This window comes from Phaenicophaeus curvirostris, chromosome 9 (genome assembly GCF_032191515.1).
Source record: "Phaenicophaeus curvirostris isolate KB17595 chromosome 9, BPBGC_Pcur_1.0, whole genome shotgun sequence".
Lineage (NCBI taxonomy): Eukaryota > Metazoa > Chordata > Aves > Cuculiformes > Cuculidae > Phaenicophaeus > Phaenicophaeus curvirostris.
Window position 1 is genome coordinate 11145896 of NC_091400.1, and position 21175 is coordinate 11167070.

Genomic DNA, 21175 nt, shown 5'->3' on the forward strand with positions numbered 1-21175 from the left:
CAAACTCCAGTGAGCTATTGAGCTGTTTATGCTTGGACTGGACTTTCTGATTGTGTGGGTTTATGGTTTAAAGAACGTTGCTTGGCCCAGTGCAGTTTCCGTAGTGCTTGGTACCAGTGAGCAAGGAGAAAATGTGGATGCTGTCTGCACCACTAGGGGAGAAGGTAGAGAAGTGCTGCCAGGCACAAAGCCTCAAAAGAAGCTGACTCCCAGCTGACTGGAACTGACCCCAGATCAGGCTTGACTGAGGTCCCACCAGAGCTCCCCCTTTGAGCACGTGTCCTCACAGAGATGTGGGACAGCAGCTGGGACTCTCCCTTTGGGATTGAGATCATAGAATAGTTTGGGTTGGAAGGGATCTTAAAGATCATCTAATTCCAACCCCCCTGCCATGGGCAGGGACACCTCACACCAGATCATGCGGATGGTGCGAAAGTAAAATTCCTGTGATTGAGTGCCCTTACCCTCCTTTTGGCAAGTGTTTTATTTCTTCTGGGTACACGCTTAAGTGAATTTTCACCCCTTTAAGTGAATGATTCTATCTTCTGGATACCCTTGACAGTGTTTTCCTTTTGTGACTGACGGTGTGTTTTGGGTCATTGTTTGCAAAACTTAAGAATTCTTAAATTGATTATGTTGTAATATTAAAATTGGAATCCTTTAGGTAGGAGAAGACCTTTAAGATCCTCAAGGCCAACCGTAAATGTAACACTGCCAACTTCACTGCTCAATGTAGTGCATAGAAATAAGATAACTTTAGAAGATATGAAGGTAGGGAGAGACAAGAGGGGTGTGATATGTTGGGCTCCCTTTGGCTGTAGTATTTGGATAGATATTGACGGTGTTTTCTGCTTGGCACAGCTAGAGGTGGCTGGTTAAAAGGCACAGAGGTTGTGCTCCAGACATTCACGTACAAGGAGCAGTCGGATCAATATCAATCTTCGCAGCCTGGTGCTGTTGCAGAGGTTTGCGAGAGTGCGGTGTTTAGTTGTGACTGACCCCACAAGGGAGGTTAAAATGAGCTGAATGGTGATGTAGCTCCTGGGATGCGGCAGTAGAGGGGGTGCTGAGACAATGGGCTAGGAGAGATGCAAATGAGAATGAATGAGCTCTGGTGTTTGCTATGATGCTGATGAAACCGGTCTGCTGTGGTGTGAACAGTATTGAGGTTCATGTTGTCCTCTGCTCAGTGTTCTGCTCCTGTTTGAGGTGGAAGTGGAGCAGGTTTGAGGGCTGTTGTTCAGTGAAGGGGAATGAAGGGTTTTGTACTCTGGAGCAGGAGCTTTACCATAAACTGGCAACGCATTTGCACCATGGAGCACTGCAGACTTGGTCTGATACAACAGAAATAATGCTTAAGGCACTTTCTAACTGATTTGTTGTTGTTGTTTTTTTTCCTACTACACTGTTTCATCACAATAATTGTTCCCATTTCTGCTTACCTACCTTTAATTTTGGTTTAAGAGACCCCTTAAGCTCAACTTCCACAAACCTGCCCCAAAACAAAACAGCAGTTGAGATTTCTGGAACCTAAACGTCTCTTCAGCTCATGGTGGATGATTGCTCTGTGATTGCAGTTTGAGTGTTTGACTATACCGTTGTGTGATTATGTTTCTACAAAGTAAAATATTTTATCTTCCAATGGTTGGCCACAAAGGGGATAAAATATCTTAGAAACCTCACTATTAAAACATGCTGGCACGTTCATGGTCATAAATATAACGTCCATCCCTAGAGGTGTTCAAGGCCAGGTTGGATGGGGCTTGGAGCAAAGTGATCCAGTGGGAGGTGTCCCTGCCCATTGAACTGGGTGGGCCTTGAGGTCCCTTCCAACTCACACCACTCTGTGATTTGAAGCACAGAGCTTTGTAGCACAAAGGATGTTCTCAAATCCACAAATCTGGTGTTCCTTGTCACTTCATCCTCTTCAGCAGCAGGTCTGTTTATGTTGCTGGTATTGATCGCTCATAAAGTAACTAATGGACTTTGAACTCCAACAGGCACTTTTATGCTGCAGATGACTTGCATTGATCATAGACTGCAAAGTTAGGGCAGTGGCATCATCTTTTTCATTTCACACGTATCATGTTGTATTTGCTTATTAATTTTGAAATGATGTATTTTTGCCATTGTTATAAATATTTTTTTAAGAAAAAAAGTCTGATTGTGAAAAACAGTCTCTGAAAGAATTAATTCCTTTGCCTCCTTGGCATGTGGTAATTTGCTGTTTCAAGCTTTAGCTTTAGATATTCTCATTGGTAAACCAGAACTCACATGGAGTTTTAATCTTGTTTTTTATGGATTTATTGGCAATATCGCCTCTTATTTGGTCCTCCATGAGACTGTGGATTTTAGGGATGTTCTTCAGATGGCGTTCTCATTGTGTAGAAATGTTTGAGTAGCAATCCACATTGTATATACACACACATATCTTTTTTTCCATCCACCTTGTGTGACATAGAATTCACTGAACTGTGTGTTTAGGCGTTTTTCATAGTGATAAATTCAAATAAAACTAGTCTAGCTAGTATTTAGAGCTCTGTAATACATCAAAAAAGCCTGTTAAAAAACAGTGGATAAGCCAAATTGTCTGTCTAAGCCCAAATAATAAATAAGTTTGAGGATGGAAATACATTAGCTTTGAAATATTTCTTCAGGCAGCCCCATAAAGTGTCAAGAGGCTTCTCCAAGTTCATTTAATTAAATATGGAAAAAAACAACCAAACAGAAACCTCTAGCGTTCTTCTTTCCACCCAAAAGGCTGTTCTGTCTTGGCAAGGTAATGTGTCTGTGGCTTTAGGGAGAATTCAGGCTTGGAATTCTCCAAGGAGTGGTCCCAAATATTTCATTTCAGGCTCTTGTAGTGCAAAATGGACCTTGGTGTTGTGCTTATAGCTGTTCCTTTGCCCAGGAGAGAGGCAGTGCAAGATAAATTCTAGAACTTGTTTTAATTGTGCACCTCTTCACTGTTAAACTACTTTTCAAGAACACTTCAAGCTTGTGGCTTTCTAGCAAGTGTAAAAGACATTCTGTTTTTTTTGGGGTCTGTTCTTGCAAGAATAAAGGGCTGGTCTTGGTGTTTGCTGTTATCAGTGAGGTTTCTTTTCTTTTTTTTTTTACATTAAAAGGAAATTGAGATTTATTGGCAGAATATATGACCTAAACTCTGTAGAAAGTATGTGGTGATGCACTTGTGTGCAGTCAATGAAGTCTTTCTTTGATCCAGTCCAGGTGGTTCTAGGTTTTACGGCAGTTGACTGATAATAAATTGTCACAACTAATTGTACATTAAGATTGGACCATTATTAGTGACAGGCTTTCTGGAGGCTTGGAAAAGAATCCCTTAAGAGGAATAACATCGTTGGTGAGAGTGCTAACTGCCCAAAGAAGAAATACACATACCAGGTTTGACACTGGTTCGGACAAGGTTTGGAAGCTGAAGCACAGTTTGAAATGATCAGTCTTGTTTACAGACAGATTGATCAATTTTATTGTAGAGCCTAATGAGCTTAGTGAACTTTATCCATCCCTGGAAAACAACAATGTAAGGAGCTGCTTGTACAAACAAGGCTAACATCTGTGCTTGTGTTAGTGAGAAACAAATTATGAAAGCTATTAATGTTTCAAAGCCCTGACTAGAATGAAAAGAAAGCGTGCCTATAATGGCACATCTCTGCAATGGTGTAATTACAAGTGTCATGTTTTTTCTGATTAAATGCATTTCAAACTAGTATTAAATAAATTGCACAACAATGATGATAAACCTCCAATCTCACTTCCCATTCCCGATTTCTAAATTTTAGACCTTTGGGGCAATTAGCCCTGTGCAAGGTGCAGGGTTTATTTCCAGTCCTGAAAGAGGCTCCAGGAAAGCTGGGGAGGCGCTCTTGATCAGGGAGTGCAGGGATGGGATGAAGGGGAATGGCCTTAAGCTCAAAGGCAGGAGATTGAGGTGAGATCTTAAGAAGAAATGTTTTCCTGTGAGGGTGAGGAGGCCTCAAAACCCATGGCCTGGGTTGGCCAGAGCATTGGCGGCTGCCCCATCCCTGGAGGTGTTCAAGGCCAGGTTGGATGCGGCTTGGAGCCCCTGATCCAGTCGGAGGTGTCCCTGCCCATGGCAGGGGGTGAGACTGGATGGGCTTTGAGGTCCCTTCCAACCCAAACCATTCCATGATTCTGTATAGTTATGTATTTCTGTGTCTTTAATCTTTCAAGTTGCCATGAAATGGAAGAATGAGAAGCTTTTGAATGTGAATCAAATCTACTTTATAACTTAAATTAATTACCAGGAGACTGTATAAATGCTGAAAACAAATTTAATAAAGGAGGCGCTCCAGATGGTTGAAGGTAGACTTATGCATTCAGAACATCCCTCATTATAATTGCAACACCACACACAGAGATTCCTGTTGACACGTTGGGGAATTCACAGATGAGATGCTCTACAGTCTTCTAGGAGGCATAATATTCCCAGGGTTTTATTGTCACCACAAAAGCATAATGACTATTGAAGAAAACTAATTGCTGACAGTTTCAGAGCTGGCTTTGGTGCACAATACATTTGCTCTGCCCTGTCGATCCTTGCTTCAAAAAACATTTAAAGTACACGTGCAAACAGTAACATATTGCTCTAATCTCCATGGCATTTAGGTCCAATTTTCCCTAAATGACTCCAAGAGTCCTTTGTCTCTACAGGTGCTTTGTTGGCAATGTGATCCTTTCAAAGGTTTCATTTCAATGCAGCTCTGGCAAGACACCCTGGATTGTACGGCTTGTGTCCCCGTGAAATAAAGTGATGAGAGGCTTTAAATAACATGCTTCAGCATATCCTTCTCTGCTTTTCTACGGCAGGAACAGAACATACTGGTCCTCTTTCTCTGCCAGGGAAGCTCTGGGATGCTGCTCACCTGGGAGCTATAGTTTGGGACTTTGGCACAAACACCTGCAAGGGAGAAGGGGTTCCCCACAAACAGCTGTGTTTGTGATCTTTGGTGGCCACTGCAGCATGGTTTTATTCACAGGTTGTTTTTGATTCTGGTTTTGCCCTTTTCTTGCTGAGACAAATCCAGCAGGCAGTGTTCCACAGTTTAACTTGTCAATATGACTTTCAAAAGTTTGAATATCCACTTCTAGCTGGTTTAAAACAACCAAACTGTATCATAGCTGCAAAAGGCTCATCTGTGTGTTGAAAATGAAGGGGGTCTGTGTCATAGATTACTTACCGGCATGAATGCTGTATGAGCTTAAGGCAACGCCATGCAGTGATATGCAGAATAACTGCTAGCTGGTACCTTAAGCTTAGTAACTCTGTCATCACTAAACTGTCAAGGAGATTCTACCTGGCAGATAACGACCTGGCTTTAAGTTATTCACAACTTCATCACCCCTTGGCCAGAATATAGTGATGCCGTCTCCAGGGGCAGCGCCCTGAGCCAGCCCCACACTGGGGGTCAATACTGAGCCCGATGGCTCTTCCTGCCCATTGGACTTTTCCAACCTAACCAATTCCATGATTCTGTATCTTCAGTGACTCACCTATTGCTGTAGAAAATCTTAAAGTGAGGTTCAAAAGCCACTCCAGGAAGCAAGGGGCTTCTCTAAATTCTGCAAGATGTTTCTGGAAGTGTGCTTCAAAGGCCCCTGAGTGTTTAACTTGCTCAGCTGTGCAGTCTTATTCCTTCATTGCACAGTGAAATGGTATTGCACATTGAGTCATCTATCAAGTTTCAACCACAGCCTTGGAGGAGTTACTGGGGTAACCAGTGAAGTGTGCCTGATGAGTGAAGGGCAGCTATCCTGTCAGAAGAAATGAAAGGTCATGAGTTTTGGAAGAGGTGTGAACGGGCATTGGAGCTGCAAAAGAGAATTAAGCAAAGAGAAAATGTTTGTAGTAAGTATTTCTAACTGCTCTTGGTGACTTTTGCTGATGAGATTTGGAGACTTCTCTGGTCAGAAGAGACCAGCATATCTGATTTGACAGCACTGGCTTGAGTGCTGGAGAATGGATTGAGAGCAACCCTGAAAAGAATGACTTGGGGGGATGCTGGTGGATGAGAAGCTCAACATGAGCCAGCACTTGCAACCCAGAAAATTACTGGATCCTGGGCTGATTCCAAAGAAATGTGACCAGAAGGGCAAGGGAGGTGATTCTGCTCCTCTGCTCTGCTCTCATGAGACCTCACCTGGAGTCCTGTGTCCAGTTCTGGAGTCCTCAACACAGGAAGGACATGGAGCTGTTGGAGTGAGTCCAAAGGAGTTTTCGAAGGTGATCCAAGGGCCAGAGCACCTCTGCTAGGAGATGGGTTGAAAGAGTTGGGGTTCTTCAGCCTGGAGAAGAGAAGGCTGCAGGGAGACCTTAGAGCATCTTCCAGTCCTCAAAAGGGCCCCAGGAAAGCTGGGAAGAGGCTCTTGGTCAGGGATTGCAGAAACAGGATGAGGGGGAATAGTTTTCAGCTGAAAGAGAGGAGATTGAGATGAGATCTTAGCAAAACATTTCTTTCCATGAGGATGGGGAGGTCCCGGCCCAGGTTGCCCAGAGCAGTGGTTGCTGCCCCATCCCTGGAGGTGTTCAAGGCCAGATTGGATGGGGCTTGGAGCCCCTGATGCAGTGGGAGGTGTCCCTGCCCATGGCAGGGGGTGTAACTGGATGGGCTTTAAGGTCTCTTCCAACCTGAACCATTCCATAATTCTATTATAAAGTCACCGGTGCTACTGGAACAGCTTCATTAGTGTTGAAAAATGCTGTGAACAGATATTTCATGTATGTGATGGATGTGGTTGTGTGTGAATTCATTGGAATGGGGCCAGGGCAGTGGGTCCTGTTTATTTGGAAAGTGCTGCCTGGCCTCAGGAAGGAAACATTTTGTCACCATGGAGTTGGGAAGGGATGAGAACATTCAGGGCTGGGAAACTGTGCAAGTGTGGTGTTGAGCGGGGCTGACAACCTCTCCAGTTCAGTGAATTAAAATCCTGTCAGTGTAAGTGTGCATACCTACTCCTCTAAATAAAATAAAGCAAAAATTGCAATGACAAGTAGTTTAGACCTTGGAGAAATTCTTTCTTTGCAATATTAGTGTAGAGGCTGGATAATGTACCAGGGGAGCAATTCCAACATACATTCGACAATAGAATGAGCGTGGATTACAGGAATAAAACTATTCAACCTCTTCTTAGCCCCTGTTCTATTCCATCAGAGCCCTGGGAAATTCAAACGTATAAGCAACTCCTGAAACAAAGCAATAGCTATTCCTTTCAGCCCATATTTAAATACTGTATGTACCTACTTGCAGGGAAAAAAAAATACAACAAAAGGTCTGAAAACTGTTATAGATTTCTCTACTACCTTATTTAAGCAGCTCACGTCGGTGAGATGGGAGCATTTTAGCACTGAAAATTGATTTCTGGACAAAACAGGCATCAAAGAGGTAGAAATTGGAACTCAAACCATGTTTTCTTCAGCAGCCAAACTTCAGGCCACTGTGTGGTGGGAAGGTTTAGCAGCAGGTTGAGCTGTGGTTTGATAATACGATAAACCTGGCTTTTCAGACCATGAGGGAGGATCAAAAATGCTGTGAGTGCATGACACAAAGCCCTGATCAGAGAGAATTTGCTATGGAGGCTGAAGTTTTGTTTAAAGAAATGTCTATGGATTAACTTTGTAGGCTTAATGCCGTGTCAGAAGCTTTGTCAGTGAGTGTAAATTCAATAGAAAGTAGCATGAAATTCAGGCTGTGCACTTTGACTAACCAGAAATGCCATTATTTGCCAGTGTTTGTATTGCGGTGATTCAGTAGAGCACTGGACATCATGTTAACCACTGGAGAAATGTCCTAAATTCAAATCCTTAATCATGGATGAAGAATCTACTTCCTGCACAATACTGGAAAGTCACCATCTTAAAGGTGTTTGCTGTTTTTTGGGGGGTGCTTGTTAAAGGTGTGTAGTTTTCATGGATCTGCAGAATAATGGAATGGCTTGGTTTGGAACGAACCTTAAAGCCCACCCGGTCCCACCCCCTGCCATGGGCAGGGACACCTCCCAGTGGATCAAGTTGCTCAAGGCCCCATCCAACCTGGCCTTGAACACCTCCAGGGATGGGGCAGCCACCACTGCTCTCGGCAACTTGGGCCAGGGCCTCCCCACCTTTGTGGGAAAAATGTTTTCCCAATGTTCTTTCAGAACGTTAAGCCCCTTGCACATGAAATGTCCCAGTAACAGACTAGTCCCCATCTGTGTTTAGCATTTCTCTTAACTATCCTGATTAAAATACACGGGAAACATTTTTCTGGGGATATTTTTCCTAGGGTTTATTTCAACCCTTCCTATTTCTCCGGTGCTGGAAATAATGTTGATTACCTGGAAGAGATGACAGTTTTAGTGCAGTGAAGAAAAGGGACAACACCAGTACTCAGACTTAGGAAGGTATTTCTATCTGTGTGGAGAAGGTTACTTCCACTGCTACCTCCCCAACCAAAGTACAGTTGGCAAGAATGTGAAGAAGCTCTTGTGATGGGCAGTTGCTGTAAGAAATACTTTTTTTTTTCCTTTAGCAAAAAGCTATTTAAAGGATTTGTAACTTTAAAGTAATCTCTGCAACTACAGTAAAAGTCAGAAAGTCTGGAGACTTGCTATTCTTTTGGGTCTCATCCTCTTTATTTATTTATTTATAATCTCAATAAGATCCCAGTAATGCCTTGAAGTGGGGAAATGAAATGAGGTGTGGTAACTCACTGTTAAGTATTCCTGTTTTGCTCTTTGTTGGTCCACTTGCTGACACAACACCAACCATAAATCGTTTCTCAGTTTTGTGCTGTGGGTTTGTATGAGTAAATGTCAACGAGTTGGTGGGTAGCGTAGCTGCCCCTCTTCGGAACAAGGTGCTGAGCTATGGGTGAGATGTTTCAGCTCCTGCTGTTGCTGTGGGAGCCAGGCAGCCAAGAGATGCACAGACCGTGTCGGTTACATGGTTTCTTGGGGAATTTCCAACAAAACAGTTGGTTACTCTCTATCCTTGCTAGTTTATCAGTGTCTTTTTACATTGAATATCTTTGCTCGAGCCAGATTGTTTCCAGATTTAACACTTGTCTCTTATTATGTGTTAAATCCAGCAGTTTATAGAGAAAGGGTGAAACCCAGTTTTCTTCTCTAGGGAATCCTTATATTTAAAGCAACATTAGGGAATTGGTTTTGTGTCAACCAAGGTGCTAACACAGCTTCCTCTGAAAGGTTTGCCCTTCTAACAGTCTGCTGTGTTCAACAATCACTTATGTGTTTTTCAGACAAATGTGGTGAACTCTTTGGCTGTCCCTTAAAGGAAAGGTTGCTCCTTGAGAGAAAGGTGTTGATTTTTACACCCACTGTAGAAAACTGATACAGTCTGGCATCTCGATGTGTTAGCTATCAAACAAATTCTAGGGGATCGACAGGGGAAACTATATCTCTTGGGATTTCCATGTTTGGCCTGTTGTAGGTACCCCAAAGCACAGTCTCTATGAGCACAGCTGTATGGGTTTTACAAAGAGTCACAAGGAAAAGACAAGGGGTAGTGGATACAAGTTACTCCTGGGGAGATTCTGACTGGACATGAGGAACACTTTTCACAGTGAGAACCATTGGTCATTGGAATAATCTTCCACAGGGAAGCAGTGTGTTCCCCAACATTAGATACTTAAGATTCGGCTGGACAGGATGCTGGGCTGTCTCGTCTAGACCATGCTTTTGCCAAGAAAAGTTGGGCCAGATCACAGAATGGCTGAGCTTGAAAGGGACCTCAAACCCATCCAGTCCCGCTCCTGCCACAGGCAGGGACACCTCCCACTGGATCAGGGGCTCCAAGCCACGTCCAACCTGGCCTTGAACACCTCCAGGGATGGGGCAGCCACAGCTTCCCAGGGCAACCTGGGCCAGGACCCAGGCTTGGGCAGCCTGATACAGTTGGAAGTGTCCCAGCCCATGGCAGGGAGTGGAACTGGGTGATCTTTAGGGTCCCTTCCAACTCAAATCATTCTATGATAACTAGATCTCCAAGCAGCTAAAGGGAAATGACGTATTTTTGTCAAACCCCTACAAGAACACTTTAGTAAAAAGTTGCCTTTGCATAAGTCTTTATTTTTATAGAGCGATTATAATTACTTTCAACTGCTGCAAGTGTCAGCCAGGAGTCAGTGTGCTTCAGGGAAATAAGTCCGACAAGTTTATTACTCCAGAGTTGGGAGTGATGGTGCCTTAGCAAATTGTGGCACTCTAAATAGTTTCTGATGAGATGAAAACTCTGATTTTATTACTTCTGAAGGTCATTGCATATTATCTGTATCACAAATATGTATATAAACAGCCATAAAATGCAAATTTACTTCTTCCATTAAGCAAAATTTCTTACAATTCTTGTTGCTTTTTACTTGGCTTCTACTAAAAGCCAAGTACTTTTCTACTAAAATTTCTTACTAAAATCTGTAAGATTTATTTCTGGAGTGACTGAAATAATGTCCATGCTGGGGACATAATCAAAGCTAATTGTTTCCTTTTTTTTTATAATTTTTTTTTTAATTTTAAATCAAATTGCTCAGGCTTACACCACTTATTTATATCAGATAAAACACAGTGACTTTGTCTTTTTCCTTTATCTTTTTCCCTCCATACTGAGGTATAAAAGTTTTTTTTTAATAACAAAATACAGTCTTTGTTTCTTTACTGAAATCTACTTTGTCACGATGGGTGGCTGAAACTGAAATTGTCACAACAGTGTGACATGAGGTGCTGTTCTCATTGTTGGATTAATGGTTCAGATCTGCCTGTGTATGGTGAGTTGGCCCTGGTTGGACACCAGGTGCCCCAAAAAGCTGATCTATCACTCCACTACCTCAGCAGGCCAGGGGAGAGAAGATATAACAAAATGCTCATGGGCTGAGATAATGACAGGGACATCACTCTGCAATTAGCCACAGGCAAAACAAAGTTGACTTGGAGAAATTAATTTGATTGATTACCAATCAAAAATCAGGAATAAAACCAAATCTTGAAACACGCCCCCCCCCCTTCTTCCCAAGCTCAACTTCACTCTTGAATTCTCTCAATATCATTTCCAGCTGAATTCACAGGATGTCGCAGTCAAATATTTTTTGTTTTGATGCTTTGATTTTTTTCTTTTTAATAGTTCTGGCCTGCAGAGTTATCTATCAGGGCCATTGGAAGCTTTTCTGAACTACACTGCTGTCTCTTGTTAGGCTTGGCATTCAGAATTATTTGCTTAATTAAATTAGAATTAAATATATTATTCAGTTTGCTTTCAAAAAATTCAATGTTAAACTTCATTTTTTGTGCTAATGTTTTTTATAGAAATCCCAATTAGCTTTTATCCTTTTATCAAAAGTTTGAAAGAAACCCAAGAAGCTGCGAAGATAACTGGTTTCCTCCACCAAGAATGTTTATCTCTTGAAGCCATGGTTTAGGGCTGTTTATTTTATGTAAGTCCAAACCTGAGGTTGAAATTCATAATCTCCTCATCTCTGCTATGAATGAAAGAAGGTTGTTGAACTTTCATGTAAGATTTGTATTTGAAGAGAACTAGAGAAATTTGGGTACTTGGAGCAACTTGTTGTATCTGCCAGTTCGTAAAACTGTCATAGAATTGTGGAGTCATTTGGGCTGGAAGGGACCTCAAAGCCCATCCAGGTCCACGGGCAGGGACATGTCCCACTGGATCTAGTTACTCCAAGCCCCATCCAGCCTGGCCTTGAACACCTCCAGGGATGGGGCAGCCCCCACTGCTCTGGGTAACCTGGGCCAGGGCCTCCCCACCCTCACAGGAAAATGTTTCTTCCTAAGAGCGCGCCTCAATCTCTCCTTTTTGAGCTGCAAACTGTTCCCTTTCATTTCAAGGGCAGTTTCCGTAGTGTAGTGGTCCCCGGTTCGAAACCGGGTGGAAACACCTGCTCCTTTGTTTATGGTTGGACTCGATGATCCAGTGGGTCTCTTCCAACCTGGTTATTCTATGAATTCTATATCACTGCATTGCCTTCCAATGCTGGAGGTCTCATGCAAGAGCTAATGAATGTAAATTAAGAAAGGCAGGGCTTCTGGTCTAACCCAGGACTTTTCTTGGAGAACAACCTGGCTCCGCTGCTTCTTGGGGAGCAGGGGAGAGGAGGAGGCCTCAATTCTCTTGCTTTATAAAATGCATAATGTGACATGAAGATGATCTTGTATTAATGATTGTGTGCTGCTTAGGACTATAGAGTGAGTTCCTAAAAGCTTTTATCAGATTAAGCTTTTTTAAAAAGAAAGACAAAAGCAAACTTTGGAGGAAGCTTCTTTCTTTCAACCAACTGTATTAAAGTAAGGCTTCTAATCTAAATCATCTCTACAGACAATGGAAAACAGTAAACCCTGGAGCAGTCAATTCATCTGATCCAGAGAGATGGTGTGGTGAATCAGCCTGTGGTTGTGCCTTTCTCCCTGGCTTATTTTGCTGGGATATGGGAGGAGGTGTCAGAGAAGGTTTAGATCAGTGTCTTCAGACACATAAAACTAAAAGGAAATGCTCTTCAGCCTTAGAGAAAGCACTTGCAGCTTGATGACTTCAGAGCTAGTTTTGCTGTGCCCATCACTCACAAATGTTACAGGCAGGTAAGTTCTAACACTGAGTGTGCAGTGACCAGCATGACAATGTTTCGTTGTGGTTTTCTGCTGCAGTTGTTACTGAATTACAGGATCTTTCTCCCTCTGTTTCTGACTGCTGTCAGGGGGAGCAGCCTGCCTGCTGTGATTGATGGCAGGTTTTCCTATTGCTGACTTCTAATTTCATACTCCAGGCATGTCTACATCAGATTTCATTATGAAAGATTCTTGCTTTGTTGTTTCATTATTCAGGCATTGCAAGTAGGAAGGAAGGACTAGAAGCATAAACACTTTTGTAAGAGACTAATATTTGCAGATTCATGTTCTGAAACACTTGTGTTCTGATGGGAAAAATACAATGCTTCAAGCAGAAAAAAACAGGCAGGGAATTATAAGTTGAGGCCCTTGAGAAGCCAGCTGAAGTCTCTGCCTGCACAAACAGGAATTCAGAAAAATATCTGCCCCAAAGATTTTCAGATTTATAGACATACAAGCAAAGTCCATATTAGGAAGCAGGATGGAAAAAAAACACAGAAGAGTATCTGTGGGGACGTGACACAGCAGTGACAGCCAGCCATGAGGTTGTGGTGGCACTTGGAGCCTCACAGTGCTTGTTGCTGGGAAGCTAAGAGCATCTGCCGGGTGTTTGCTGGGGCTGCTGGTTGTACCCCAGTCCTCAGTCCAGACACATGATGTCCCAAAGCTTCTATTTTTCAGAGCTAAACAGCTTTTCTTGTGTGAAACGGGCAGCCTGAAGCATCAGCATGTGGTCTGTGACATTCTCATCTCCAGAATGGCTGGGTCCTGCAAACTCACATGCTGCAACCTCATGAAACTGGCGCTTAAGCAAATGTGAGGTGATGAACGGTGTTGTTGTGCTCTGGTTTCTTATGCTTTGGAAAGTCTCATTTAGTGGGTTTAGGCACGTAGTGACAGGACTAGGGGCAACGGGTATAAACTGGAGAGGGGCAGATCTAAACCAGGCGTAAGGAGGAATTTCTTCTCGATGTGGTTGGTGAGGCCCTGGCCCAGGTTGCCCAGGGAAGCTGTGGCTGCCCCATCCCTGGACGTGTTCAAGGCCAGGTTGGATGGGCCTTGGAGAAACCAGATCCAGTGAGAGGTGTCCCTGCCCATTGTGGGCTGGTTGGAACTAGGTGATCTTTAAGGTCCCTTCCAACCCAAACCATTCTATGAATGGAAATGGCCTCAAGCTCTGTCAGGGGAGGTTTAGGCTGAACATTAGGAAACAATTTTTCACAGAAAGGGTCATTGGGCACTGGAACAGGCTGCCCAGGGAGGTGGTTGAGTCACCTTCCCTGGAGGTGTTTAAGGCATGGGTGGACGAGGTGCTAAGGGGAATGGTTTAGTGATTGATAGGAAGGGTTGGACTTGATGATCCGGTGGGTCTCTTCCAACCTGGTGGTTCTATGATTCTATGATTTAAACAAAAGTTACTTGCTCCTTATTTTGTGTTTGGTTCTCCCACCCTCTCCCTTTGTGTAAGAGCATGCCAGATGCTACCCTGTCTGTGTGGTTCACTGGCTTTGCACCCCAACTTCCAGAGCTGTACTTAACCTAGTTTGTCATAAGCCACGTACAGTTAGATCGGAAATTCTGGCCAAGGATAGTGTCCCTGCCCATGGCAAGGGGTTGGAACTGGGTGATCTTTAAGGTCCCTTTTGATCAAAATCATTCCATGATTCTGTGGAAACAAAGTAAAATAAAATACAGCCTGGGATTTCTACGGAGATTTAATGGCCAATTTTCTTTGAAATCTGACTGGGATTTAGAGCTTTGGCTCCTTAAAGCTCCTTTGAAAGTCATAATTCAAACAGAAAGCAGATGAAATTTTAGCAACCAAGTGGCTGGGCCATCTGTGAAATACACTCTTGCAGCCAGGGTGCAAGTCTGACCCTGTCGAAGATCTCTGTCCACAAGGATCTAGGAGGACTTGGGGAATTGAGGAGATAAAATATCATGACCTGTGTTAAAAGCCAAAGTAAGAACACAGCCAGGAAGGCTGCTGTTAAGACTCTGTGCCCCATAGCTGGGATTTTGCTTTCTCTTGGGTGCCCAGCCCTGAACTATGAGCAACATGAAACCCAGTGATATAAATAAAATCAGGGTTGTGCTCTTCATGTGCTCTCCAAGGCCTTGGGGATCTGAGAAGGACAGTGCAGAGCTGCTATATCCTTGCAAGAGAGGTTTATGAAGAGAGCAATGGAAGGTCTGTAATGAAAGACAGAGCCTTGCAACAAGGCTGTGGTTGGGGTCTTCAACCCAATCATTGATGTTGCTTTGACTTTTAATGGCTTTTAAGGATATTGAATTAAATGACATCTTTTTTTTTGCTAAAATCGTTAAAGTCTGGTAATACATATACTTTAGTTTTGCTTTCTATACCACGGGAAGCAGTGTAGAGATGGCTTAGATGTATTCACCACAAACATATTAGTCCAGCCTTGCTTAGTGTCAGTAAACTGCATCTTCATTAAAGAAAGATGTTGACTAAATTTTTAGCTGATCCTGCAGTTGCATTACAAATAAGTGTTGGGGAGCTTTAGCTACAATTCTGAATATTCTTTCTCTAAAATTAAGTGTTATCAATTAATTATGGTGATTAAAGCTGAAAGGGGGAAGATTTAGACTAGGTATTGGGAAAACATTTTTCCCACAAAGGTAGGGATGCCCTGGCCCAGGTTGGCCAGAGCAGTGGTGGCTGCCCCATCCCTGGAGGTGTTCAAGGCCAGGTTGGATGGGGCTTGGAGCCCCGATCCAGTGGGAGGTGTCCCTGCCCATGGCAGGGGGATCGGAACTGGGTGGGCTTTAAGATCCCTTCCAAATCAAATCGTTCTATGATTAGAAGACCTTATGGATAGGCCAGGCTACAGTAGGATCGCTCCTCTTACCTGTTAAGCGGTAGCTTGTGCAAAACTGAGTGGGACAACCTCATGATATAGTTTGGTCTGATTTAGGAAAACTTGTAAAGCTACATGTATTGTCTTTTAATTGCATATCTCTGCACACTGAGTCTTGGTGAGAAGCCTCAGAGTGCCTACAGTGTGGTTAATAGAGCAATAACCTAGTAGCCTGGAATATCTGGTCCTGTAAAGGAACACAATCTCTCAACTAAAGTCACATGCTGGATGTCTTCAGTGATGAATTGGAATTGCATGTTTCCCTGAAAATGATCAAATTTGTGTGAGTGCTGTTATGCTCTTGATAAACCAGCAGCCTTCACAGCAGACTTTTAGGATGTAATTGTAGGCACCAAGTTATTCTATTGCAGGAACATCTGGTAGGTGGACTCTGATGAAAGACTGCCTCCAAACTTTGCTCCTCTAATCTGCTAGCAGTGATTATGACAACCCCCGAAATTTAAAGAAATCATGATTAAGTTTTTTAAGCATAAAAAGAAAAATGTCCTTGTTCTGCTCTTCTATTTGCTCTGTGCTGCAGCCCATTGGAACTTTTTCCAAGCCCTTGTAAAGAACAAAGATGAAACTTTTTTTTCCTTAAAGGAATTGAAGTCTTGCACAGTAATCCGGTTGAAATAATTGATGCTTTTAATGTACAAACAAATAAATTTGTTCCTCAATCTTCTGATGCACCTATTGCGCGGCATTTGGAAACAGGCCTTTAATGACTTGTTATGTCTCAAGGCCCCTAAACACTGAATGAGAAGGGAATTGATCCGTGAATCTGAAGTTTGGGGCTCCTGTACGCTTGTTACTGAGCACATCCTCAAGCTAGATGACCTCATAAGCAAGGTTTACTTTTGGTGCCGAATTCACAGCTCCTTTAATTTTCACTCAAAGAAAAGGGGAGGGTGGGAAGAAGAATCTAGCTTTTCTCCTTTGTTTAAAGGAATCCTGGCTTGGTGACTAAGATGCACATGGATTTCCCCTCCGATAGCAGTATTTAGACATTGAGGTGTAACTGCCAGAATAATAGCATTTGTCTAAGTAAACCACTTGAATTCATTCTGTTTTCTGTAGATAAAAAACACACTTGTTGACTTAGTCTCAGTTTGTGTGAGTTAGTGTTCCTCTTCCACTGCTGATCAGCAAAGCATGCAAATAATTATATCAGTGCATGAAATCAGCCCTGGCCAAGGAGAACAGGGGACTGTTTGTGCTGTGTATAGTCAGGCCAATTCCTTCCTTCCTCTTTTTTTTTTTTCTTCATTTCCCTTTAAAATGAAATTCTGTGAAGTATTAAACACACAGGGCTTATTCACTTGTTTGTGCTGGAGAAGTGAATTTGGTGCTTGTGGGAGATGCCAGGTGGGCTGCGTAGGAGACAGAAGGTCTCTGTCTCTCCACCAAGTAGCAACAGTGTGTGCTTCCCCAATTACACTGCCTTAGTCCTGACCTTTAGGTAAGAGGCTGATTTTGATACCCCTTCAGCCCCATAGGATCTTTGAGAAATCTTTAATGACCTAAATACTCCCATTTCGTCCTGGCATGCTGCTTGCTCAGCGCATGTGCTTAGATATTCCTTGGCCTCAACCATTCCTGGAGACAAACATCCTATGCCAGTGATTATGCTGCTAGGACTACTAAAAAAAACCCAAAACAAAACAAAAACCAGAAGGAAAAACTCATAATTTCCCTTTCAACTGTGGGTGGGTGAAAACGGCATACAGAAAAGTTGGGTTTTGACAGCTTTTTTGGTTCATATTGCTTTTACTGGTAAGCAGAGAAATTAATGCAGTAAATGTGTTTTGTTGTAACAATGTGAGGTAGGAAAGCAAGAGTCCCTGTTCAGCTAAAACAGAGGAACATATCACAGATCTAACAAGAGGAGGAGAAGCTTCCTACACTGGTGTGATACTAAAGATCATCTTCCTTTGTGAAACTGGATCCAGTGAATAGATGTGAAGCAGAGAAAAATCTGAGAGGAAAATGGCTAGCACACCCAGTATTGAGTTTCTCCCTCATGTATCATTTCTTTTACATGCCCTCAATTGTATTCATCGCTCAAACACATGGTTTCCTTGAGCTTCAATCACAATATACAGAGTTTGGTGATAGCACTTCAAGTGTTGTATTTCTTTGTGTCACTGAAATACAGTAAAACTCAGGCTTTCATGCATGCTTGAGTTTCTGGAGCGCATCCAGAGAAGGGAAGGAGCTGGAGCCCAGGGGTTCTGCGAGCGGCTGAGGGACCTGGGATTCTTCAGCCTGGAGGTGAGGGGGCTGAGGGGAGACCTCATCGCTCTCTGCAGCTCCTGAGAGGAGGTTGTGGTGAGGTGGGTGCTGATCTCTTCTCCCAAATGACAAATGATAGGATGAGAAGGAGCAGCCTCAAGTTGTGCCAGGGGAGGTTCAGCCTGGATATTGGGGAAAAATATCTTTACAGAAAGAGTAGTGAAGCATTGGTAGAGGCTGCCTAAGGCAGTGTTGGAGCCTCCTTCTCTGGAGGGGTTTAAAATGTGTAGGTGTGGTGCTTTGGGACACGGTTTGGCAGGCACAGATTGGGCTGATGGTTGGACTGGATGAGCTTAGAGATCTTTTTCAACCACAAAGATTCTCTGATTCTGTATTATAAGGAATGGATAATCTCCACCTGCATTTGCATGTTATCTTATGTGAGCCTTTGCTTCTCCAGCATGTACAGAAACCAGACTGGATTCAGAAGGGGTTAATACTTGGCAGCCCATTCTGAATACTTCAGGTTTACATTTTTTTTTTGTCTTCAGGGCACAAGCCCATGTGAAATTATAGAAGCAAAGCAGTGTATTGACTGCCCTATGAATACTGAGGTTTAAAATAAGCTTTTGTACCCAGGTGGCTCAGCCAGAAGAATTTAAACTCTGGTGACATCTTACTTGGGGTGTTGGATCAATGTCTCATATTAATGAAGTTACTTTGTTGCAGTTTAAAATGCTGTGGAGGTGAATCCTAAAAATCAATCTGTTTTTCTTTAGACGAGAAGCAGACAGTGTTAAACTTTCATCCTTCCTGCTGCCTAGCTTGATGCTTTGGTTGTTTGTGTTAATTATTGTTTCAATCTTGTTTATTATTAATTCAGTCTTGCGAGGTCCTGGAGCTGCTGTTGGTTTGGTCACACAGAGTAAAAGAAGGGATTCAAAGAATCAGCCCTGAGATGCTCTGCAGCTCCCATCCCCAGAGAGGAAGATAATTAAGAATTAAAGGGTGTGGGGGAGTGAAAGCGGGCGGGCAGGGAAGGAGAAATGGGTAAGATCTGCCTGCATCCTGGGGTACCTGTTCTGGATTTTTCTGAGAAAGTCAAGTTTCATCCCAAAATGCCTGTTTGAACTTAAAATGTTTTGTTTTGGGGCATTACAGCTTCAAATACAGCTTCACATCCAAAGCAAAGCTCTGCTTTCCAGCTAAAACCTTTGGCAGACCTTGGAAGGAGCTTGGTGCATATCTTGGCATGTCTTCCTGGGGATTTGGAGAGGTTTTTGACTTAACAGGAACTCTGAAGTGGGGAGGAGGAATTTAACTTGGGTTATGATGAGATTTTAAACCCCCTGAAACAAGTCAACCATATCCTGGGCTGCATCATAAAAAGCATGACCAGCAGGTCAAGGGAGGAGATTCTGTCCCTCTACTCTGATCTCCTGAGATCCCACCTGGAGTCTCGTGTTCAGTTCTGGAGTCCTCAGAATTCACCAGTTCAACACACATCACTTAATTGGACTTAATGACAGCTGTGGATTTGCATACTACGAAATCTCTTTTCAAGGTTTGGGGAACAGCGTACAGATTTCTTTTTAAGCCATTCAAGAATTGTTACTTTTTTTTTAAGGTTTCTGCTTAACAAAATTCCAGGTTTTCTAGCAAGGCATGTTTGTTGGACTGGTTTGAAAGCAGCTAACGTATCTAGGATCATTTCCATCCATGTTACACAGAATTATAGAGCGTTCACCAGGGTGATCTGTCACTGCCTTGTTTCCCGTTCCCAAGATTCAGTTTTGCCTTCTGTTTTTCTTTGCTCGTCCCTCCCAGTGCAGGATCCATGAGTTGTTTTATGTCTCTGCTGGCAACAGATGGGTCATGCTTTTGGGTCCTGGGTCCAAACACTCTCCAGGCTTAGAGAGATGTGAACTTTGAACTCTGTATTCCACGAACTCCAGGGAAAATCAATTGCTCTTGCGAGCCCAGGCTGGGAAACAAGATCAGCAATAAGGTTGATTCTCTAGCAACAGCCAAGAGCTGCTTTGCTTTCCACTTGCTCTCTTTTGTGACTTTGGAGATTCTCAGATTTAACATCACTGACCCACTACTATTAATGGATTTCCCTCGTTTCGTGCCTCCTCTGGGCTTGTCATTTGACATTCTCTAACTGCCCAACAGGGAAAGAAGGTGAGAGTAGTAGCGCTTGATCAATTGATTGACATGCAATAGTGTTTATGGAGCTTGAATGTCAAGCATTTTAATAATCTGGGCTTGACTGAACAAGATTTTAATTATTAATAAGGCGAAAGATATTCCACAACTGTCAGCCCCCCCATGTGCATGAAGAGATGTTTCTTTCTTTTCTTCATTACCAATTCTGTTTAGCATTCCAGTCTTTAAAGGCCAACAAAGAGACTGATCCCATTATGCCTGGTGTAATATTTTAAGCAAACAGATATTCCCTGTCGTATAGTCTAAAGGGAAGCGTATCGGGTCAGGTTCTGTGTTGTTACACATAATCAAAATATGGGTAGCTGCGTTACTGCAATACCAAGCTTGAATTTATTAGTTTGTCTTAGAGGTGCTTATGTCTGGTTGATAAGCATGTTAATTTGGTTGTGGAGTTTTCATCCAGCTCAGGGATTGTTTGCGTACGTTGGCAGAATACACCTCTACCCGGGACATGGAGAGATGGTGATCAGGATCCGTGACTCAGCCTAAGTCAATTTATTTGTGACTTGACTTGTGACTATGACAGAGACCATGCTGGGAATAGTCAATCAACAAAAACCCAACATCCTTGAAGAGCAGCTTTGCTAAGATCAAGGGCAGAAAAAGATACTGTGGATTAAGTTAAGCAGCACTTGCTGTAGCTTATGTATAAATTCCTTGGTTGGTGCTGGCATCAGCTCCAAGACGGCACGTAAATAGCTTTCATCACAAGAACATGCTAGTGCACCTACCAAGAAGCTCTTAATTTCTTCTTGTACTTCATAAATATGAGAATGCAGAAAAGAACGAGATGGTTGATGGAATAACAATGTGCTGCAGCATTATACACAGTCATTTCAACAAAGTACTTTGCTGTGACACATTCATTAGCGTTGTTTTCTAGAGGCTGCTGGTGGTTAAAATCCTGTAGCCTGAGAGGACAAAGCTCTGCACATTGTCACAAACACATTGTTTGTTGTGGAAGCATATAAATACTGAGCTCAAAGAGGTATCTTTTTGCTGCAGCCACTGCTGTCTGAAACCATGAAGGTATAATGTCTTAAGTAATTATCCAGTGCGGTTCATAATTACTCAACGTATAGGGAGTGGTGGAAGTCTCCTCACAGAGCTCAGGAGGGTTTCTAGCAGAGGTAACTCAGTTACTGAAAACCAGGAGGAGAGATGGAAAATGGACACAA